Raw genomic sequence first — 5867 nt, forward strand, 5'->3', positions numbered from 1 at the left:
AAGTATAAAGGTACATAGGGAAGTTTCTTGTAAGACAGAAAACAGAGAAATCCACAGTAACTCTAACACAGTCCTTAAGGAATAAGCATGTATTTGTAGGAAGCAAACATAGCTTTCCATAGAGAAACCACTTTCACAGGATTATTAGGTGGACCTGCAATGAAGAAAATACAGTTCAAAAGATGGGTTCAGACTTACCCCAAGTTTTCATTGAAATGTTTAAAAAAAAGACCCTTCTCTGTATCAAAAGAAATTTTAAAAAATACATCACAGATAAAATAAATCTCAGGAAATGTCAAGGTCCTGTTCAGAGACATACATTTGCAAATTAATATAAATTTTAAAGTCTGACAACAAAAATACTGTTTGGAACTACCTAGAATAGGCCAAGCTAAGTTCGTGTTCTGTTTTAGTGTATTACATTGAAATGAATCTCATTCTCATTATAATTTTTTTCTTCTTAACCTTAATCACCAGCTGCTGGTCAACTGAGATGGACATGAGAACTATATAAATGTCAGAGAAATATGTAAACCTCATTAATGTTTCCAAAAATTCATTTAGAGATAGAAAGAGGTCCAAATAGATGCCTGTCTAAATGCACTGCAATTATGTTACAATTATTTTTCCAAATACACAGATGCGTTCTGTCTTTTCTCAACTCATTACTGACTCAAACAATTTGCCCTTCTGGGATCAATTGTTTGCTAATAAATAATCGTTTACAGTCACAAAATGATATTAGGAGGTTTTCTTATTAGTTTTCCTTCTGTACCCTAATACGATGGAAAACTAGCTGATTCCCAGGAATCTAACCTTAACCTCGCTTTGTTTAACAGCCCAGGAAATGATGAACCATCTGCTTCAGAAAATAATGGACAGCCAAGAGGAAATACTGTTTAATTGTAGATTAACCTCCTCATGAAGCAGTCTGAAGCAGCTTTAGAATTAGCAACTATAACCAGCAAAAGAAACAAATGGCTCATGAGCGTTTTCCTCTTCCATTTAAGATCCAGAAAGAATGCAAAGGGATTTTTATTACATTTATCTACAAACATTCATTTCCACAGTGGAAACAAAAAATCATCAAGGTCAAAACTGATTCTCAAAACTGCAGTCACTGCCCTCCAATTTTGTTTGCCCAAATACCTTTAATGCAGCAAACCATCAAACCATCTCATGCACTGAAGAAACTGTTTATTTAAAAAAAAATTCAAAAACCTCTTTTCCATTATTTTCAGGTTGTTATAATATTAAAATTAATATTTTCCCTTTAATGTTAACAAATCCACCATTGGGGAGCACAAATTGTTTTATTATCATCAACATGGCACTTAAGCAAATGAAATCTTGTCAAGTACATGGTGACTTGGGTTTTGTTTCTGCATCTGTCACTTGGCGAATGAAGATACCATCTTCAGGGTGTTCCGTGTCATCCATTTCATACATATATGATGATGTTATTGCAAGCATAGTCCCATCATTACTGAAGGCAAGTGATGCGATGCTCGTGGGGTACCGATGGAACTGGCACAGTCGCTTTTTGTTAAATGGATCGCAAATACTTCCAAAGCCATCAGAACTACTTGTGGCAAATGTATTGTGGATATTGTGAAAAGAAATGGCATTGACTGGGTAAATCTACTGAATATTATTTTCTTTTAGTCTGTGACATTTGAAGGCATACTTCTTCTTCTGTACCTCAGGGTTTGGGTCCAAATACTCAACGGCCACTCGGCCTTCAATAGAACTTAATACATAAGCCTGCTTGTTTGGAAAGGCTCGTATGCAACGAGTCTGGTATTTCAGGCTGGACTCCCTGCGCTGCTGCACGTAACCCATGTTCCGTAAGTCTCACACCAACACTGCGGCCTGCTGTTCCCACAATCAGCCGGTCTCCAGACACTGAGAGGGTATATACCTTTTCAGGCTGAGAGAAGGTCCCGGCATTACAAGGAGTTCTGGAATCCCACAATTAAACTGTCTGATCCCAATTTCCAGTGACCACCACATTCACTTCTGGACAGTATTCAACACATCTGATAGGGGCATCATGGGTCCCAACAAGATTTTCTTGATCAATGTTCAAATCATGCATTTTCAATTGATGATCTAGTCCTCCACTCCAGGCATGCATTGGATGGCAGAAGGCGCAGTCCAGGACGGTGCCGGTGCGCTGGTACTTGAGCCGCACGGAGTTGGCCGGCACACCGTAGAGGCGCACGGACGTGTCCCAGGAGGAGACAAGCAGGAACTGGGAGGTGTTGGGGCTAAACTTCACCGAGGAGATGCCATCCTCGGGTGGCTGGTTCAGCTTGAACTCGTTAGAACTGGCCGCTCTCTGCCGCCTCCGCCGCCTCCTTGCTTCCCTCAGAGCACTCTGAAGTTTTTCTTTCATCAGAGAGATGAGAGGCCATTGAGGTGGCAGTGGCGGACGAGAGGGCAGCAGCATTGATGGACATGGATGAGAGCAGGTGTGCATTCTATTAGGTCAATGCTAACTATAGAAAAAGTAATTGGGTGGGAGGAGGTACAGTATGGAGAAAGGAGGATGCATTCTAGGCAGTTATTCCCAGGTAGGTGAGAGAATATAGTACTTTGGAGTAGCGAAATAGTAGTGGAGAAGGAAAAAGTGGGTAAGTCGAGAAACTTACAGGAGGCGAAATCACCAGAATTTGATGTAATCTCTACTGAAAACAAACACCGTGCTTCTCACAGAATTAAAAAAAGCCATTGGCCAGGCCTTGCTAGGGCATGTGCAGTCAGCTGTTTTATCTAGCAATTGGAGGGAATTTGTGCTGATCAAATACTCATTTGTTGTTTCCATTTAGATCTAGAAAAAAGGATCTGAGCGACAAGCTTAGATGCATTGTCTGTGTCTCAGGAACAGAACAAAGCACACTGGCTCGGGCATGAGGAAGCCACACCCCAATCCTGCCTTTCAGGTGCCAATGGAGAACAACCCCTTCAGCCGAACCATGGTGCTTTACATCTCTCTCCAAACTCCCAGATCTCCTAAGCGGAGATGGTTGATTAAGGCTCTTATCTTTCACGTTCTAAAATCAATTTAATGTTGTTCAGAGCCAGCAATGTTAAAATATATTTGTATTTTGAAACAAAGTTAACGTAGAGAAATGAAAAATAAAATGTTGAGAATTTTACATTTAATTGCAGATATAATTATGTGTTCTGTATGTTACTTAGTTTTCTATCTTAAATAGTTTGAAGGTAAACACGTTTTTTACTTTTTTTTTTTTTTTTTTTGAGACAGAGTCTTGCTCTGTCGCCAGGCTGGAGTGCAGTGGCGTGATCTCAGCTCACCGCAACCTCTGCCTCCCGGGTCAAGTAATTCTCCTGCCTCAGTCCCCCGAGTAGCTGGGACTACAGGCGCGCGCCAGCACGCCCCGCTAATTTTTTTGTGTTTTAGTACAGATGGGATTTCACCATGTTGACCAGGATGGTCTCCATCTCCTGACCTCGTGATCCGCCTGTCTCGACCGACCTTCCAAAGCACTGGGATTACAGGCCTGAGCCAACGTGCCCGGCGTACTTTAAAAAAATTTTTTTTAATTGGGAATGTTCTCTACTAAAAAAAGTAACAGCATTCACCATTTTCCTCAATCTTGGATGTCAGATCTCTCTCTCCCAGTGAAACAGATTTTCTAATCTTTCCATCTGCTGTAAAACTTCAAAAAAACAAACAAACAAACAAACAAAAAACCAGATTGGGCAATAAAGTGAGACCTTGACTCTTAACACAAAAATGTTAAAAATTGGCCGGGCCTGGTGGTGCGTGCCTATAGTCCCAGCTACTCAGGAGGCTGAGGCGAGAGGATTGCTTGAGCCCAGGATTTCGAGGCTGCAGTGAGCTACGATTGCACCACTATACCCGAGCCTGGGCAACAGAGCAAGACCCTATCTCAAAAAAAGTTCTTCAGAAAAAATATATATACAAGTGTTTGCATAGAGAGTACCAAGATATGACAAGTTACTCAATTTTATAGCCTTCAAAAATCAATCACGCAGTAGAACTCTGTAGGTTTCCACTTAAGTGATATATAATACTGCCAAAAAAGAGAAATATTTATGGCAGTTTTTTAAAGTTTGCTTAAATCTGCTTTTTCCCCCACATTGAAAGTCATCCATTTTGTTCTATTTAATTAGAACATGATGGGCAAAAGTGTTAACCTTTCCTCAGGTAATTGTTCATCAAAATCATCATGTCATTGTGCCATGTGACAAGTTTCATGTTTGATTAGAAAAATCCTTGGGCTAAAATTAATTTTTTGAGATAAATGTCACTGTGATCGTAATGATTGTACACCAGATTTGTTTGCTCTTCAAATTCAATATGCACCATGCATTCTCTACACATACTGACCTGTTTCATGTTATCCTATATGTTGTAGGAAGGCAAGGCCCAGCTGTGCTGTTGTATGTCAGGGAGCTTACAGAGCAGCTCTAAAGAGGGCAGTCATTTGGGCACTAATGGAATAGGAAACAGGAAATAGAGCCTTCGCTATCTCAGTGGACATACTTTAATGATACCTGTATTTTTTTTGTGACAAGGCAAGAAACAAGATGGTCAATAATCACTACAACAGAATATAATTATAGAATAATTTTACTTGTAGTGCATATTGTCGAAAATCTTATTCTAAAGGCCTTCTACAGATAATTAAGGTCATAGCAGCTGTTGACAAATAGCAAGGAAAAAGGAATGTTAGCTATTTTACTACGATGTAATGGATGCCTTAGAAACCTGGATGAAATAAGGATCTCTGAAACCAAGAAGGTACATTTCCGCACTCATTGTTAAAGGTGATGCGATTACTTTGGCAAGTTTCAAGGCTTTTTCTAAGGTAATAATGATATTGAGAGAGGTGACATATTTGATCAGTTACTAAATGCCACGTCTTCTTCTTAAGACTCTACACGCTTTGTCTTATTCATTCGTCACAACAAGTTTATGAGATGAGTCATATTATTAACCTCTTTTTAGGTAAGAAAATGGGGTACAGAAACAGTAAGGTGCAGAGTTAGTGCCAGATCCCAAAGATAAGGGAAGTAAATGGCATGTTTTCTATTAGTTGAACCAATTGCTTATAAATATGTTGTGAAATTGTGAAATATACACACGTTGTGAAAAAATCATCATGCAAATTTCAACATTTTGTAAAAAGACATCCTCTTGTTGATTATTATAGAAATCTATTCATGCATGTTTCATCACTGTTGTGCATCTGTGTGTTTGTGTGTGTGTGTGCATGTGCGTGTGGCTCTTGCTGAATTGCTTGACTCTGAGGAACTGCTTGCTCTTATATAACTTCACTACATAGGATTACACTTCTGACTACAGGTTTTGCAGTTTATATCACCCCAGTAGTCAGTGAGGAAAATATTCAAAAGAAACACATAGAAATACGTCCTTTAATTTGCCCCTATTCATTCACAAAGGAAATTAAATTGTCTTCCAAAACCTGAATGACAGACAACAGTTAAGAGGAAATAACACAGATTCAGGAAGGTTAGAGAATACTGAGTCACACGTTTAAACAACTAAGCATCATTCTTAAAAAGCATTATTGTGACCAACCTAGAAACCTGTATAAATAATTCTTTGCTTGCTTTACCAAGAGGTGTAATTGAAGTCAGAAGCTCTATAAATAAGAGTGCTTTTTTGTTCTGTGCCTTGAACTGCCTATTGTGGATACAATTGTATAAAACCACATGTGCTGTTTCCCACTTACCCTGTTAACAGATAGCTCTGTTTATTCTCATTAAGAAAAAAAAATCTATAGCTACATTCAAATGAACAAGTTGAACAAGTTTAAAAACTAAATTTTAACCATTGATATATCTTAACT

At 38.9% G+C, this 5867-nt stretch overlaps 1 pseudogene; it reads right to left on the reverse strand.

Annotated features, from left to right (window-relative positions):
- Positions 1 to 1277: 1277 nt before the first annotated feature.
- Positions 1278 to 2263, reverse strand: LOC102141765 (mitotic checkpoint protein BUB3 pseudogene; annotated as a pseudogene).
- Between the last annotated feature and the right edge of the window lie 3604 nt (positions 2264 to 5867).

This window comes from Macaca fascicularis, chromosome 8, assembly GCF_037993035.2.
Source record: "Macaca fascicularis isolate 582-1 chromosome 8, T2T-MFA8v1.1".
Taxonomy (NCBI): Eukaryota; Metazoa; Chordata; class Mammalia; order Primates; family Cercopithecidae; genus Macaca; species Macaca fascicularis.